Genomic DNA, 19,582 nt, shown 5'->3' on the forward strand with positions numbered 1-19,582 from the left:
AACTATGCCCTTTTTTCTCCAAAAGGTTAATATGACCACCTTATTATGACTACATTGTTATAACCACCTTACAAGCATATCTTTGATTCAGGAGGCTGTTATGACTGAATTGTTATGCTTATATTCTGCTCATGTTACCCTGCCTATTTGACTGTCGAATCTCTCATCTGCAACCTCCCTACTCCTAAACTTTAAAAATATTCATCTTACCCATGTACAGTGCTGATCTTTTGAACCCTGCCTTAAGAGAGAGATAGCCTGTGTAACATTTTTTTAAAAAGTCTTCCTGTAATTAATTGTTTGTTTTAATTAATTTAGCTATGATGATTTGAGTTGGTGATCTTTCTCCTTTCAACTGTGAATTTAATACTTTCCTTAAGCAACAGTATTAAAAATTAATTTGTTAATTGGGAATGAACCAGGTGAGAACTAACACTGGCAGTTCATATGCCTCATCTCAATAGTACCACCAGTGGCATAGTGCTGTACTATGCTCTCTTTTTGTATATAGTTACTGCCACCTGACAGGGCCCAGAATTGTTCTCTTGACAATTTTATATCTGTCTTACTTCCTTTTTGGATATAATCCAGTCAGTCAAGTGAAAGTTTTCATCCTATTAACAAGCACAGGTCTTCTCACACTCATGATCTGTAAGTCTTTGCTTATTTTTTCCTACTATATCACTCTACGTGCAATGCTTTGCTATGTGTCTGATTAATAAAAGAATTTTAAATTATGTGAAAGAAACATTAAGATGTTCGGAAGCCCCAAGAGTAGACTTATTGAATGTATTGTCTAGGGAACTATCTGGTCAATATTCTGAAAACAGTATTTCTTCATAGTGACTTTCCCAGTGTTACTTTTTATCAAGTGCAAAATGTTTGTAAAGTTATCTTCTCACATGGTTCTGATTTGTAAATTTTTGTTGTCATGATTTAGTTTTACAAAAGTCCTGGACAACACCATACAAATTTCAATTAAAATATTTTAACTCTGAGTAGTCATTTAAAATACATTGTGTGTTGTTGACTCCTTATCCTACTGATCAGTCTATAAATAACAACGTGCTTTGTGGTAAGTGGAAAACCATATCCCTTTCAATGTCTATCAGTGATTACTTAAAACTTATTATTCCATTCGCACAAGCAGCAAAGTTTATAGTTCTGTAGCCTGCTAGATTCCCCATTGAAAACGCATGTGGTAGTTAACAAAAACACCCATCAAGACCAAATAAGTGACAATGCTGAAAGAGAAATTCAAATAGGTCATCAGTAGATTGATGCAAGAAATAGCTGGTCAAAGAAATGTTAATAACACTATGATTTGAGGGACATCAGAGATTCTCTCTAGAAAACTTGTTAGAGGTGATCTTAGTGGCATAGTATAGAGAAATGATTATGACAAAAAGATGATACATTCCAGAAAAAGCGATGCATCCTTAACATTAAATGAACCACTGGAGTTAGTTAATGACATTGAATGAACAACAGATATACTGCTGAAATCAAATAAAGTCGGAGAAGAATATGACAATTCATCCAAACAAGCAGATATTGTTTCCTACATTACACAACAAGAATAGAGAGGAGGCAAGCATGGTTCAAACGTCTCTGAGTAATTTGTCTGTAGATAAAATACTTTAACTTTCAGTGGTTGCACTGCTTAAATTACAGAGTTCTAGACATTAGTTTTATCATAATTTTCCTCAGATATGTTTACATGAAAATTAGTTTTACTATTTTGAAAAGGATTTGTTAAAGTCAAAAATAACCATAAGCTTATCATTGCTGGTAATGTGCTTTTGCATGATTTCAAATTACATCATTATTTTTACTCTCTTGTATTACCCTTCCAATTGGTTCCAAGTCAATCTCCTTACAAAAACTATAAACTGGTTATAAATGATCTGGTTTCATGTCTTAGAGAGCCATGAAAGTACTGGGGACATTTTAGGTTTTTATCTAAATAGGGTAGCTCTAAGTAAAATGGAAGACTTAGAGAACCGCAGAGTGTCAGGATCCCTAAAACTGCCAGTTCATGAGAACCAAGTAAATTAATAATAAACAACCAATAAAAGAAGGAAAGAATTCAGCTCCAACTATCATCATTAAATAGTTTAAGGAAAGTAGTGCAAATAATCATTCTTTATATGCTATGGAAATCCCAAAAGGGTTATAAACTTGGCAGAATTAGAAGGAGCAGAAGCCTCTGGTAAGCTAACTTGTTGCTGGCAGGATCACATATTTGGGCACAGAAAATTGGCCAGAGTGTCAGCAGTAGAGAATGAGAATTTGAGTCCAGAATTTCTTGTCTGATATTACTGTCAAACATAGTGCTTTTGGGAATATTTTGAGATCAAACTCTTTAGAAAATTGCTCATAAATATACACAGTATCTTGCTTATCATAATGAAATTTGGTATGTTTTCTTTCTTATTTCATTCCCTTACAAATGAGATGTGCTGCCTGGCCCTTTGTTTTAAGCAACAGTGCACATATCCTTTGACATCGCATTTCTACTAATACCACCATAGCTTTACTAACATTTGAGTTTAACAGATCTTTCTATGACTTGGCCATTAAGTTCAAATACATTACATATTATTAATAAAGAGCTACTACATTTTGTCTGTCAGTCTTACACTCTCTTTGTACAAATTCTGACTCGTTTTACATAGTCTTTGAGAAACCTAACCTACACAAGCCTACATAGTCCCAGTGCAAATTTCAAGGACACATTATTCTAAAGTTTGTCACTGCACAATAACATTTTAAAGATTTTTTTATTTTATATGTATGGATATTTTGCCTGCCTACCTATATACCACTATACCATTTTCATGCATTGTCCTTGGAGGCCAGAAGGTGCTAGACCGTTTGTAACTAGTTACAGATGGTTGTTAGCCAACATGTGGGTGCTGGAAACTTAACCTAGGACCTCCACAAGGACAAGTGATTTTAACTGCTGAGCTATCTCTTCATCCTCTCATAATACATTTTATATGCATGAGAAGTAATAGCAATAATTTTTAGCCATTTCAATTGTGCTCAAACTATCTCTGAAAATGATCACTTCCATCTGATAACTTATTGAGAAAACTAATAATTTAAAAGTCCTAGTCAATTCTAAGTGATCTAGTTTGCTTAGAGCGGACACAAATAATCTCTACTAGGAAAGTAAATGACCGAGGATGTTTTTCTGACTTGTTCCCAATCTGAGCATGTAGGACTTAGCTGAGAAAAACATACATAGAAAATCATAAAGCATACATGCTTTCTTCTGATACAGCAATAAATAAGCTTCTTAAATGATAAAATAACAGTATATATATACACACACATATATAATTATATACAGACTTTTCATCCCTAAGGATTCCCTTTGTTTTTTCCTGCTTATTATTCTTAGTTTTCAATGTTTATACAATTTTGTGTATGAATAAATTACTATGATGTTTCTGCCAGAAACTTTTTATATCTTCTAGTCCATTAACATCACCTAAGTCTAGTCTTTCTAGAAAGAAAAGAAACCTGAACAAGACACCATTATTAAAGTCACTGAGCACGTAAATAAACACATTAAATCTATATACTTGGTCTCTGCCTACACCCAGAACTGAATGCCAGTCTCCAAAAGCTCTGACACACCTGAGAGCAGAGGTAAGACCAGTACTTCTTCACCAAGGGAACTGCCTGGAGCCTTTACTACACAGAAACCCAGGAGCAGTCTGAGACAGGATCCTTCCAGTTTCTGCCTGCTCCCGTAGCTGACCTGGTCCCACAGTTCTTTGTACCCAAATCCCATGGAAGAGAGAGCTGGACTATCAGAAGTGCAGATGATCCTGAGAGCTTAGGGGAGACCACCACTTCTGCTCACATTCTTGGCCCAATAGGAACCTGCCTAGAACCCTCTGGACACAGGAACCTAGGAGCAGTCAGGCACAGGATCCTTCTGTTCTGTGCCTGAGCCCAGAGCTGAAAATCAGTCTCCAGGAGCGCTGACTTGCCTGAATCTAAACAACAAAAACCAAGACTATTTGGCATCATCGGAGCCCAGTTCTCCCACCAAAGCAAATATTGGATATTCTAACATACAGGAAAAGCAAGATTAAAATCACATCTCATGATGATGATAGAGGACTTTAAGAAGGATATAAATAACTCCCTTTAAGAAATACAGGATAACATGAGTAAGCCGTAGAAGCCCTTAAAGAGGAAACAGAAAAATCCCTTAAAGAATTACAGGAAAACATAACCAAACAGGTGAAGGAATTGAACAAAACCATCCAGGATCTAAAAATTGAAATGGAAACAATAAAGAAATCACAAAGAGAGACAACCCTAGAGATAGAAAACCTAGGAAAGAGATCAGGAGTCATAGAGGCAAGCATTACTAACAAAATACAAGAGAAAGAAGAGAGATTCTCAGAGACACAAGATACCATAGAAAACATCTACACAACCATCAAAGAAAATGTAAAACACAAAAAGCTCCTAAGCCAAAACATACAGAATATCCAGGACAAAATGAGGAGATCAAACCTCAGGATAATAGGTATAGAAGAGAGTGAAGATTCCCAACTGAAAAGGCCAGGAAATATCTTCAACAAAATTATAGAAGCAAACTTCCCTAACCTAAAGAATAAGATGCCCATAGACATACAAAAAGCCTACAGAACTTCAAATAGATTGGATCAGCAAAGGAATTCCTCCTGTCACATAATAGTCAAAACACCAAATGCACTAAAAAAGAAAGAATATTAAAAGCAGTAAGGGGAAAAGGTCAAGTAACATATAAAGGAGACCTATCAGAATTATACCAGACTTCTCACCAGAGACTATGACAGCAGTATGGAGATATAGTTTGGAGCAGAGACTGAAGAAATGGCCATTTAGAGCCTGCCCCTGCCTGGCATATATATATATATATATATATATATATATATATATATATATATATATATATCTCCCCACCAAAACTAGACAATATTGATTAAGCCAAGAAGTGCCTGCTGACAGGAGCCTGATATAGCTGTCTCCTGAGAGGTTTAACCAAAGCATGACAAATACAGAGGCGAATGTTAGCAGCAAACCATTGAACTGAGAATGGGTTCCCATTGGAGGTGTTAAGAAAAAAAAATTGAAGGAGCTGAAGGGGTTTGCAACCCCATAAGAACAACAATATCAACCAACCAGAGCTCCCAGGGACTGAATCCCCTATCCAAAGAGTACACATGAACAGAGTCATAAATCCAGCTGCATATGTAGCAGAGGATGGCATTGTTGGGCAACAATGGGAGGAGAAGACCTTGGTCCTGCCAAGGCTGGACCCCCCAGTATAGGGGAATGTCAGGGTGGGGAGACAGGAAGGAGTGGGTGGTTGGCTGGGGAAAGACTCTCATAGAAGAAGGACGAGGGGGGATGGGATAGGTGGTTTATAGATAGGAAACGGGAAAGGGGATAACATTTGAAATGTAAATAAAAAATATCCAATAATAACAAACATATATATTTAGACAAAACAGAACAGGAAAAATGAAAACAAAAGGCTATCTAAAAATAGATGTACAGGTAAATGTTAATTGGCAAAAGTTTAGTCTCTCTATCTTAGTATGAGTTCACTGAGGTCTAATATGCTAAAGTAGTTTGTTCGACTTCTTCCAGATGTTTAAAGGCCCTTTGTATTTTGTGCTTAGTGTCTACCTCCTGTAATGTGCTTCTGTGATATTGAAAACCAAAAAACAATTAAGCAACATAATGGATGATCAGAAGATGGCATTTACAGCAGCAAATTAAAATTTCATGCAGGGAAGCAACATACACACATTTCATTAAAATATAAATGAAGATCTAGAAAAGAAGATGTGTAAATAAATTAGCAGAAAAGCGTAAAAATATTGTGAGTTATATTTGTAACATGCAGAGACTAATCCATCTGCATTTTGCTAGTTAGTCATATTCACCACATTAATGTATAAAATCACCCAAATGATTAAAATTTAATTCTGCAAATAGAAAATCTGATTTATAATACATAATTAAAATTAATGGAACATTATTATTTTCAAGTAAATATGGTGGATAAGACACCATGTGCCCTTTTGGCTGTTGTGTAAAATTTGCTCATAGAAGAATCAAACTAAACCCCAAATGAATCAAAAACCTCAACATAAAACCAAATGCATTGATCCTGATAGAAAAGAAAGTGGGGGATAACCTTAAACTCATTGGCACAGAATGGACTTTCTGAACTGAACACTTTTAGCATTGGCATTAGGATCAACAATCAATAAATGCTACTTCGGGAAACTTCTTTAAGATGATAGACACGGTCAAAAGGATAAAAATGCAGCCTATATAATGGGAAAAGAGAATATCCAAAATATATGAAGAATTTAAAAAATAGATATCTAGAGAACAAATACCCCAGTTTTAAAAATGGGGTACAGATCTAAACAGAATTTTCAAAAGTAAGTTTCCACCTTACACCTCCCAGATGGCTAAGATCAATAACATTAGTGACTGTACACGCTAGTGAGGATGTGAAATAAAGGGAGCTGGTGGGAGTGCAAACTTGTACAACCACTTGGAAATGAATGTAGCTGTTTCCTAGGAAGACAGAATTCGATTTACTTCAAAATCCAGATATACTACTCTTGGGCATATACAGCAAGGATCCTTCATCCTACCACAGAGACACTTGTGCAGATACATTCATTCCTGCTCTATTCATCTTAGCCAGAAATTAGAAGCGACCTAGATATTTTTCAGTGGAGGAATGGATAAATAAAATGTGGTACATTTTACAATGGAATATGAAACAGCCACTAAAAAAATCATGAAATTAGCAAGCAAATAGATGGAATTAGAAACAATCATCCCAAGTGAGGTATCAAAGACCCAGAAAGACAGATAAGGTATGTATTTACTTATATGTGGATGTAGATGGTAAGACAATGATAAGCAAGCTACAGTGCACAGAACCACAGAGATGAGGTAGAGTATGGGGCTGTAGGTGTCTGAAGATAGAACTCCATAAGAAAGGGAAATGGAATAGATAATTATGGATAAGAGGAGGGGAATAATGGGAAGATCAAATGTGTAGGAAGACAAGAGGAGGATGAGAGAGGACATACAGAGAGAAACAGCTAAAATTAAGGCCATTTGACGGATAGTATGTAAACCTAATACAGTAGAAGCTTTGGAAAATATATTCACATATGGAGGTGATCTAAAGGAAATTGCCAAATAAAGGGGAGACAGCCCCAAATGTGTGTTTCTTGTTACTAAATGAAGCTTCCAGTACTGAAATTAGGTTACATCTAATTGAGTTGTTGGTCAAATGGTCCCTTGAGAGCCCCAAACAACCCAGAAAGTTGCCAAGACTATGTAGGTTGCTGTCCACAAATTGAAGGCAAGACCTGATTGCTGAAGACAACACCTACACAACTCATTTACCATGGAGACGTCAAGCTGGAGACTATATATACTGTCATCCCGATGTGCTAGCAAGTAGCAAACTTTGGTACAGGAAAGTAGTCTGCATGTACCAAAGAAGAAACATAAACAGCAAGCCAACTACAAACCTGTTCTAAATGGCGTCTGCCTACAAGAAATACTAGTACAGCAGTAACATAAAGCTTGTGGGTCTAACTAACCAATAGCAAATCTGACTGAAAGCTCATTCCATGAGATGGAACCCATATCCAACACTCCGTGGGTGACTAAGAACAGGAGACTGGAGTGATGTAGAAACTTCTAGTTCTTTGGAAAGTTAGTTCTGTCAAATGATGTTTTGCTGGGGCACACAGGTGAAAGGCTGTTTTGATATAGCAAACACATGGAAAGACCTGTCATGGAGGAGTATAAATATGACTGACTCCATAGATACTGGGAGACAGGTACTGATTATTGGTTTGGTTTGCTTCACCTTACTTCTTCGCTAAAAACAGACATGCATGTATTGGTTTGCCTTACATAGCCTTGTTAGTAATGCTGCCATTGAGAGAAGCTTGCCCAAAAACTGCTGGTAAGGTTCCTTCAGCATTCTTCACCTTAGGACAGGAATTATATTTGATGTTTGCTATGGGACTGAACTGCTGCCAAAGAAGACTGAGCTTGCCCCCAGAGAACTATTGCTGAACAGGTCTGCTTCCCCCATATCCTAATAACTTTTCTCTTCTACTACCTCTGCTAGGTGGTGAGCTACAGGAGAGGTTGAACCCCTATTAAAATTAGGTTGCAAGAAATATATGCCTATACTGGAGATTTCAAAAACTTAGGGTAAAGCTAAATACTAGTATCCAAAGAAATATAGCAATTAAATTACCCCTAATGGTGTTCTGCTATACTCATAGCTTAGTACATCCCTCAGCCATCATCAGATAAGCTTCTTCCTGAAGCAGATGGAAACAAACACAGAAACACACAACCGGATGTGATACAGAGAATGAAAGACCGTGGAAACACACAGCCATAAGTAGGAATTCTACATTAATTCCCTCCCCTCAAGGCACAGGAAACCCTGCAGAAGAGAAGGGGGAAAGTGTGGAGGAGCCAGAGGGCAAGGAGGATGCCAAGAAAACACAGCCTCTAAGTCAATATGATTGAGACACCTAGGAACTCACAGAAACTGAGCCCTCCTGCACAGGGCTTGCATAAGTCTGCACTAGATGGAATCCTAGAGCTGAAAAGAGTACCCCCATCCCAACCCCAGAAGCTATCTCCAGTTGATAACCACTTGCAAATAAAAATGGACCTTTTCTCCAATGGACACTCACTGGGGAAACAAACCACTCTGAAGGCCAGTCCCCATGCTCAGCAGTAGATGGCCAGCAGAATATCAACTCAGTGTCATTTTTCTCTATATATATATTCCTCCTATCTACTCGACAATTCTTTTGTATATTTATTATAGCTTTATGGAATTTCTGAGTGTGTGCATTTATACCTTTCAAGTGCCTTTTTGGGGGGCAGACTCTTTTCCTTCTGTTTGTTTATTTCATCCTATTCTGATATATTAGGTTCTGTTTTCTGTTATTATATTTCTTTTATTATTATTCCATAGAAGTCTGTTTTTTTCTGAGAGAGAAAGAAAGGGGATAGATCCAGATGGGAAGGGAGGTGGAGAGGAAAAATTGTAATCAGGATATATTATGTGAGGAGAAAAAAACTATTTTCAATAGAAGTGGAAACAGTAAAAAATAGAAAAGCAATTAAAAAGAGGGTAGTGCAGGGAAAGACAAACTGAAAAATCAGCTCAACCTTTGCCCCTCTTTATTTTTCAGTGCTGGGAATGGAATTCAGGATCTTGTACATGTGATACAAATGTTCTACCACTGAGCTTCCTTCTCCCTTCATAAAGGAAATTTTTCATTACATTTCTCTGAAGAGAAAAATATTTGCTTTAGGGCATAAAATAAAGAGAACTTTGAAATGTGTTATTGTATCAAAGAGACAACATTCATTCTGAGAAGTATGAGTCAATGTTTAAAAGACAAAGTGGCCACCTTAGACAGAGGGCTTTACAGCTAGTGACAATTATACTTCAAAATGTGATTGAATTATTAAGATTTATTATGACAGTTAATTAAATGATATTCTCATTTTATACCAGTACTACAAGGAGGAAGATAATTCAAAACTTGTTACATGTAATTATATTACAGAAAATGCAATATATGTATTTTTAAAATAGTGTCTGTAAAGCGTGCTAAATATTAGTTAACATGAATTAGATAATCCCTACACTAGGCTGCTAATAAACCACGACACTGTAAATAAAGTGTTTAAGATATAGAAAAGTTTAGTGTTGTTAATGTACCGTGAGTATTGATATGGGAAGACTTCACAGATCACCACCCATTTTAATAAGATAAAGGAATAACATAAAGGTTACCTATAGAAATAAATGGAATGGTTTTATACACTTAAATTTTAAAAATCAGTTAACACTTATGAGAGGTTTATAATACAAAGAAAAAAAGATTCACAAAACTATGAAGTAGATTATTATTATTTATACTTGTACATATATATGTATATGCCACTGTGCATGTGACAAGGTCAGAAGACAACTTTTATAGTTGGCTCTCTCTGTCCACACTTTGGGTTTCAGGCAATAACCTCAGGTCATCAGGCATGCCCTGCAAAGGCCTTTACCCACTGAGCCATCTTGCTATGGGTTTTCTGTTTGTTTGCTTTTTTTTTTTTTTTTTTTTTTTTTACCGAGTAACCATTTATTTGTCTGCTGAATTACACTTACTGATTTCCATATGTTGAAACAAAATTGCTTTTTGTTTGCTTGTTTTTAACACAGTAACTAAGATAGTAAAAAGCACAGCCAAGGTTATAGCGAAGACATTCATTGTTAAGCTGGTGCTGGAGGAAGGATGTCACTTAGGGTAACTCTGTGACTTTAAAGCCTTTTACCACTTTCAGATCACTTGTGTACACATTTGAAGATACGAACTCTCAGCTTACTATTCTGATTGTCATATCTGCTGCTTACAATCCTGATCCCATACAACACTGGATTCTTATCCTTTGTAACCATAATCCTGAATTAACTCCTCCTTCCAAAGAAAGCTTTTGATCATGTTATTTTATTACAATAACAAAAAATTAACTAATATACTGAGTTTAAAAATTTTATATAAAATCACCCAGTTTTCCATACCATGAGCCTAAATGTATGCACGATAAATACTGAATGTGAGATCTACTACTTTAAGCACTTTCTCATTTCATTCACCTTTACCATGTTCATTAGTGTTGACTAAGTTCTGGTGAACACTTATTTTTGTACAGGTTCTTAGCTATAGTGTTACTGCCCCAATTCTCCCAAGCCAAATAAAAGACACTTGAACATAAATCCAAATTAATCTTGAGAATACAAAATGAATATGCAAAGCACTACACCATATAAATGCTTATGTCCCAATATCAAAGTTGAAATATTAGCTATGCAGAAAACACTCGCAATTTCTATTCTCCATGGCTGTGCTCTACAAAACTCAACTTATAAAATTCAAAACAATAATTTATTATATACATTTTAATTAGAATTATATGAATGTTTCTAATTCAATTGCCCCAATTGCAGAAATTTTTTTAGGCTCCACTAAACTAACACTTAGCACCACAAGCACTATATCCACATGGGTACTTACTGCATAACCAATTCTGGGTTTCCAGAATTCTATCAATTAGAGGTGAGCAAATGCAAAAAAGAAATCTGCCAGGTGTGCTGGAGCACACCTTTAATCTCAGCAATCAGAAGGCAGAAGTCATGGATTTCTGTGACTCTAAGGTCAGCCTCATCTACATTCTGACTTCTAGGCCAGACAGGGCAACACAGTAAGACTCTGTCTCAAGAAAATGCAGGAAATCTACTAAATTATTTTGCATAACAATTGACCAGTGCATAGCAACAATAACCTAAAGTTCCTGTATATAAAGCAGTTTAAGTAACTCCTTTAATACATGCTTTGTTACATTCCTAACTGTCTCAGTAAGGGTTTCCATTCTTGTGAAGAGACACCATGACTAAGGAAAATCTTATAGGGAGCAACATTTAATTAGGGCTGGCTTACAGATTAAGAGTTTCTGTCCATTACCATCATGGAAGTAAGCATGGCAGCATCCAGGCAGACATGGTCTTGGAGAAGTACCGAAGAGTTCTGCACCTTGATCTGAAGGCAGCCAGGGAAAAGACTGTCTTCCAGGCAGCTAGGAGGAGCTTGACACACTTCCTCCACCAAAGCCACACCAACTCCAACAATGCCACAAGCCCTAATCATGCCACTCCCTGCACCAAGCATATTTCAAGCACCACTCTAGCTTTCTTACCAATTTGTTTCCAACAGAATCTTATTCCACATATTTCTGTAGACTTTTCCATGTAAACAGAATTAGCTAGATGATCCTCTCTCCAATAAGTCCTTGTGTTACTTTTATATACTTATCTGTAATTTAATTCCATCACGATAAGATGCAATCCAATTGATAGCTCACCATGGACCAATCCAAATAGGCAATTTGAGGACCATGCTAAATGGGGAAATATCAAGAGGAAAAGTAAAGCTTGTGCTTCTCTCTTCACAACCCCAAATTTCAGCTCTGTAACTATCATGCCAGGAGCGATGCTAGCGGGAAATTTTTTTTCAACACAAAAATCTAACATTTCTAAAGTACAAAACTGCTGAAAAAATAATTTTGGATTTATTGAGTTGAACATTTAAAGTGAAATTTAATTAGTCTTAACTATGGTAATTCACAAAGGAAATCATATAACTTCACAGTTTCCTATAGAGAAATAGCTCATTGTTTCATACAATCTGTTTTACCTGGAGTATTTAAGCATGCCAAAAAATAACAGAATCTCAGTTCAAATAGAATGTAGAAATGTAGAAATTGTAAAGAAATATTACTAATTACAGTTCAAATCACTAAGTTTATACAATAGTCTCAAAGGGACAGATATTTTGTTGATTTCAGTGAATTGTTTATTTCTCCCATCTCAATGCAGTTTAAACTTGACCTAAACTTCACAACTTTACTCTCATTTATTGCTTAAAATTTGACATAAAAATAAATATTTCTGCCAGCTGAATAGTGTTATTCAACTCCACAATATCCTTACTAAAGGAAATGAACTCTGTACCACTTCTATTCCTCAAGTCACAGCTTCTATCTAATTCTGGGCATTTTATTGAAATAAAATCACATGCTACAGTCTCTTCATATTTGCAAAACTTATTCATGTATTGCATAAAGCAATAATTTAGGCTTTAGTAGTTGAATAATCTTTCATTGTATAAATATACCAATCTTGTTTCTGCAGGTGGATATTCTGGTTGTACTTTATTTGGGCCATTATGATTATTCCTGCTGGGGTCTAAAGAAATGGCTCAGCAGTGATGAGCACTAAGGTCTTCCAGAAGACCAGGTTCAATTCTCAGCACCCACATGGAGGCTTATAGTCATCTGTACCAACAGTTTCAGGGGATCTGTTACCATCTTCTAGCATCTACTGGCACTGTAAACACACACATGGTATGTAGACATACATGTAGGCAAGACAATATGAATATTACTAATGTGAATATGGAATGAATTTTGTGATCATGTTGTTTTCTCTCTCCCTCCTTCTCTTCCTCCTTTCTCTCCCATCTGTCTCCCTTCCTATCCCATTGCTGGATTTCTGGGAAGTTGAATCTGTGCCTTCATAAATGTTAGAGAAACACTGCACAAACAGGGTTATCAATTCGATTTCTTTTCTTTTCTTTTCTTTTCTTTTTTTTTTTCTGGAGCTGGGGACCGAACCCAGGGCCTTGTGCTTGTTAGGCAAGCACTCTACCACTGAGCTAAATCCCCAACCCCCTTCAATTCGATTTCTTAAGTGTGAGTAGCATTTGTGTCCTCTGTGTGTGTGTGTGTGTGTGTGTGTGTGTGTGTGTGTGTGTGTACATATAGGGGTCCGAATCCAACATTTGCAGCATTTATTTCTTACAACAGTCTCTATATCAAACCAAAGCTCATTAACTAACAGACTGGATAACCAATGAACCCCTGGGATCCACCTATATTTCCCACAGCAATGGAGTCAATTGCTTTAATGTGTAGTGGAGACCCAAACTCGGTGCCTTACACTTGCATGGCAAACATCACTGAGCCATCTCACTGCCTCATTGCAGTTCAGTTTTAGCCCAACACCCTTCATGAATAAAGACATCAGTGGCACAGATTTATAAGCACATAAATGAATTACTGATGTTATTTGTTTTGTGTGCCTAAGCAGAATAATCTAGGCTGTTATTCTGATGCTTATTACCTGTGTCAAGGGGCCAAACAGTATAGCATTTGTTATATTTTGAGCCACAAATATTTTTCATTTGCAACAAACATTTTAGATCTCCATCCAGGTTTCTAGATTGCTCCCCTTAATTCTAGTGTTGGTAATCAACATCTGGGCCAACAGAGAAATTGTGCTTCATGAATACAAACCAAATCATATTTATTTCTCTACAAAGAACATCACTCTGTTGATGCTATAGAAGTACCCTGTTTGTTAAGCAGGTCTCTTTGCACCTGTTTGATGATCAGCCCAATTTAATCTAAGCACTTCACTAAATATTAATGAAGTTAAGCAGATACAATTTTTCAAATTCTTGGCACCTTTAAAAAAGGAATTCTCAGAAAATCTTCTGAAAAACAACACACGGAGAATATCCTAATTGTGAATGTGGTTACTGTTCATATTGTCAGGAGAAGCCGTCCATAATTAACAACAATTGAAGATAGACATAAGAATAACAAAATCTAAAATTTCAGTGAGTAAAGAATTAAAGCTATTAAGTCAAGAGATTGTGTTGTTATTTTGGTTCTTTTTTGTTATTTTCCTTTCTTAATGTGTGAACTTCGGCCTATTCTCATATTACATTCATCTGTGGGAGCTATAAAATACCAAGGCCTGGGGCTTGAGAGATGGCTCAGTGGTTAAGACAACTGCCTGCTTCTTCAGAGGACCAAGGTTTGTTTCTTAGTAACCACATGGCGGCTCACAGCTGTCTGTAACTCCAATCTCAGGAATCTGATGCTCTCTTCTGGCGCTCCATGAATACTGCATACACATAGTGCACACACATACATGAAATTTAAACAGAGAGAGAGAGAGAGACAGAGAGAGACAGAGAGAGACAGAGAGAGAGGTGCTACACACACACACACACACACACTTAAAACAATCATTAAAATACAAAGGCGCAAGCTGCTATTTAGTCTGTATATTATATGCATACTATATTTAATGAATTCTTAAAGAATGCTAACAAGAGGCCCAGATCTCTGTTAAAGCTTAAGAAATCCTAATCAATAGAATTCAAGTCTGAGTCTCAAACACAGCTTCTTAAACATGTGCAAAGGATGAGTAATTCACTCAGGAGTTTGGTCCACAATTCTGGGTTCCCAATAAGCCCACTCATAATTTGTATGATGTTCCACTAACTATGCTTTCAATAGCAAGGTTCAGCTTCAGTGGTTCCCAGATTTGAAAGTGTGCCAGAATCCATTGGCACACTTAAAACACAGAAGGCTGAGTTTGACCCCTGGAGGTCTTGATTCATTAACTCTGGACTGAGGCAGAAGAATTTGCATTCCCAGGTGGCACTGATAAGGCTGATTGAACCACACACTTAAGGCACTATTGCTCCTCACCCTATCTAAACCCTATCGTGTACAAAAGGAAAAGTCATTTAAGATACAATCATAGGTCTCAGAAAGTGCAAATACTAAAGCAGGAACCAAATGAATCATGTTAGCTCACTCGACATATTTTGAAAATGTTGAGTTATCTGTTTGCTATGCACATGAAGTCAGAGCTTCAAATATGAAGCAAAGTTAATGCTCTGCTGCAAATGTGCTATGAAAGGTGTCAGATCAGCAGCAAAGGAGGAGCAGAAATATTAAGAAGCAAATGTGGAACTTATAAAGCACAACAGGTGTTGATGAAATATCTCTGCCAAGGTAATCGGTCCCCTGGCCTCATTTGCTATGCAGCCAACTGTTCTCAATTACCAACAGCCTTTAGATACCTACATCACACTTGCTCAGAGCAGACTCTCAATAAAATTTAGACAGGCATGAATGGCAAGCAGCCTCTTCTTTTCAGTGAGGAGCTTGCAGATGTTCTACCTGCCTAAATGACTTTTTATTTAAAAAAAAATGCAGAATTCCTAGAACTTGAGCTTGGTCAGTATTAATTATCTTAGTTTCTTCCATGGATCAGTCAAGTGCTGAGTACCTGAACCTTGAAACTCAATTCTAAACAACTTCCTGCCCACTCCAGCCCCAAGGTGTATATTAACTGTCTCTCCTTTAGTGTACTCACATAGCTGAATCACAGCTTATTTCACTTATTTAGATGCTGTGGTGGTCTGAATCAGACTTTCTCTTACAGGCTCATATATTTAAACATGTGATCCTTTTTTGGTGGCACTGTTTGGTGAAGTATTGATGCTGTGGCCTTGCTGGAGGAAGTAGGTACCATGACCAAGTATGTACCTTTGACATTTCAAACCTGGTGCCCTTCTCAGTGCTCTTGCTGCTATGCTTCCGCTACTGATGAACACCAGGCTTTTGAAGCTCTAAGCCCAGATAAACTTTTTCTTCTAGAAGTTGACTTAGTCATGGTGTTTTATCACAGAAAGAGAAAAGTAATTAATACACAAGTTTATGCACAATGTGACCATCTCCTTACCCTTTGATTGTTCTCTTAATCTTTATATCTGATGCCACTGACAAGCTGGTATAAGGTCTGTCTCCATCTAATCAATAAATTAATCTGTAGGATTAAGGCATGCAACCTATCTATGCCAATGATCAAATAAATGCACCAATCTCTACTAGCAGCGATTTTTTTTATTAACTTGAGTATTTCTTATATACATTTCGAGTGTTATTCCCTTTCCCGGTTTCCGGGCAAACATCCCCCTCCCCCCTCCCCTTCCTTATGGGTGTTCCCCTCCCAACCCTCCCCCCATTGCCGCCCTCCCCCCCATAGTCTAGTTCACTGGGGGTTCAGTCTTAGCAGGACCCAGGGCTTCCCCTTCCACTGGTGCTCTTACTAGGATATTCATTAGCAGCGATTTGTTAATAGAACTGGATAGCAAAGATTTTAATATGTTGTCACATGTGTTTTATAACATAGAGAAAATATATAACCATAACGAAAAACAAAGCCTTTTATTTTGTATCTCTTTTCTCAGATACAATCGCTATATTGTTGATTATAAATTGTAAATTAACTTAATATTGTATGTGCAATTGATTGTAATCTTTATTTTCACTTACCTCATCAAGAAATTTTATGGACTTTCAAACACTGTTACAGAGTATTTGAAATAATCAACTTCAAAGAAAAAAAAGCTTGAACATTTACTTTCATTCCATGATTGCTTGGCCCTGAATTTTAAGTACCTATTTCAGGACAAAGCATGGCCAAGAAAGTGTTAGAAAGGATGCAACTCACATCATAGCAGTTGTGATGCCAAGATAGTCAGGATGGGGCCAGAGTTTCAATATTCTTGTGAAGGTCATGTCCCAAGTGACTGGAATTCCTTCTACCTAGAACTTTTAAAAATTCTACTGCCTCCTAATAGCATCACAGGCTAGGTTCCAGCATATGGCTCAGTAAGTAAGACATTCTCCATTAAGCCTGATGACTTGAGTACAAAGAGAGAAGACTCCTGAAAATTGTCTTCTGATCTCCATTAACCATTATCTATCCCCCTTGGTTTTCAAGATATATAAACTTTTCAAGATCTAAGAAGCTAGGAATTAGAAGGCAGAGTCAATTGGTCTGTCTCTCAGTAAATGAAACTGGAGAATAACACACTTTGATATCTACCCCATGGCCATTTTCATTTGATTATGTCTTGAGAGTGGTAAAAGGATATTTGAGCATTTTTATTTACCCATTCTATAATAATGTATATTCTAATAATTAGTGTTATCAAATTACTTTTAAATAGAATCATTTCACAGAAATATTATTTTTTTTAATTATTTAACAATAAATATTGCCAATCATCTGTGTCCACCTTCTTCAGCAGTTGCATGTACATTGTAGTCTCAGTCAGCATGTCCATGAGCAGTTATTTTTTATAATATCAAATTTATTGGATTTTTTAAATTTACATTTTAAATATTATCCCCTTTCCCAGTTTCCCCTCCAGAAACATGCTATCCCATTCCCCATACTCCTGCTTCTATGAGGGTACTCCTCCATACCCGACTCCCTCCTGCCTCCTGCCCTGGCATTCCCCTACACTGGGGGGGAGGTGTCAAGCCTTGGCAGGATCAAGAACCTCTCCTCCCATTGATGCCCCAACAAGGCCATCCTCTGCTACATATGCAGCTGGAGCCATGGGTCTGTCTATGTGTGCTCTTTGGATGGTGGTTTAGTCCCTGGGAGCTCTGGGGTGTCTGGTTGGTTGATATTTTTGTTCTTCTGATGGGGTTGCAAACCCCAGATTTCACATTTACTGTAAACCATAGCAAGCTCATTATGAGATTTTTTTCCATTCATTTTTCTTTTCTCTGCTTTGACAGATTGCAGTTTGTTTTAGTTAATGTTACTTTTTACTCGTGCTAATTCTTTTTTTATTCGATATTTTCTTTATTTACATTTCAAATTTTATATCCCCTTTCCCCTATGGAAAACCTCTATCCCTTATCCCCTCCCCCCTGCTTCCACGAGTGTATTCCTCCTCCCCAACCACCCATTCCCTCCCACCTCCCTGCCCTGACAATCTCCTACACTGGGGCATCTAGCCTTGACAGGACCAATGACTTCCCCTCCCATTGGTGCCTGCCAGGCCATCCTCTTTATCATATACAGCTGGAGCCATGGGTCCCTCCATGTGTACTCTTTGGTTGGTTGTTTAGTCCCTGGGAGCTCTGAGAGGTCTGGTTGGTTGATATTGTTGTTTTTCTCAGCTACTTCAGTCCTTTCTCTAACTCGTCTACGAGCAGTTCTTTTTGCAGCTTCAGGAAGTTGTTCTCTCCCAGTAGCACCTGGCTCTTGATCGGCTGCACTTGTGGCTTGCAGGCCCAGATTGTGAGCGAGGGCAGAGACGTGCGCGCTTCTGTGTGTCCATGGTCCAGAGGCGGTCACGGAACATGAAGGCCTAGTCGCTCAGTTGGGTGCACGGCGCACTGTAGCTGAGTCCCAGCTCAGCCTGTTGCGTGTGGTAGTCCAGCAGATAGAAGGTGAACATGGATGAGATATGGTCAGCGACGGACTCCGTGGCGAGAAGTGGCACAAGAAGTGATCGGCTCAGAATTGCCTCATCTGCTCCCACAAGCAGCTCGCTTGGCTTCCGGCTAGGCACTCAAAGGCCTCCATGGTGAAGTGGAGGTTGCCCACATGGGGCACATGGATGTCTGAAGCCCTGATGTCCTAGAATGATGAAAGCAAGCCAGTGGCATTGCTGAGAAGCAAATGGCCTGTGAGAGGCCTGCTCAGGATAGGCTGTTTCTCAGGGTGTCCAAAGCTCTGCCGTTATAGACTGATGGGGGAGCCCATTCCTGCATAGTCACACCAGCCGCCTTCGCCATAACTACCTCCCCCAGGACCCTTTATCTGTGGGCCTGTAAGAGGTAATGTAGGTAAAGGCCTAGGAACCACATTCTCCAAAATGCAGCGGGAAGAGACCACAGGTGGATGGGCGGCCACAACTGGGGATCAGTAGCCAAGCAAGTAGGACAGACCTTTCCTTGGTGGAGCAGAGAGCTGTGAGGCAGTGTGACTAGTGAGGCTGTCATGTTGCAGATGTGTGGAAGAGCCTCCTAATAGGATTGGTTCTGAGAATAGCAGAAATGTTGACTAGAAAAGTGAGCCAGGGCATTTTGAGGTGCAGTACAGGGAAGCTGAACATTCGTATTGTCGTTCTTTAAGGGAGGCTGCTGATGGTTGCAAAGCCAGGGCTAGAACTCTGCAGAGTGTCTGTCTGGTAAGATTGATGCCTAGCATATTCTTACACTGTCACCTGCTCCATGCCACATCTGGGCTGCACAGAGG

The 19,582-nt window shown here is 38.0% G+C and overlaps 1 protein-coding gene across 4 annotated transcripts in view; it reads right to left on the reverse strand.

The window, feature by feature from the left end:
• Mageb18 (MAGE family member B18) overlaps positions 1-19,582 on the reverse strand; it is a 756,240-nt gene that overhangs the window by 308,800 nt on the left and 427,858 nt on the right. The window lies entirely within an intron of this gene.

The sequence above is a fragment of the Rattus norvegicus genome, chromosome X (assembly GCF_021556685.1).
Source record: "Rattus norvegicus strain SHRSP/BbbUtx chromosome X, alternate assembly SHRSP_T2T, whole genome shotgun sequence".
Classification (NCBI taxonomy): Eukaryota; Metazoa; Chordata; class Mammalia; order Rodentia; family Muridae; genus Rattus; species Rattus norvegicus.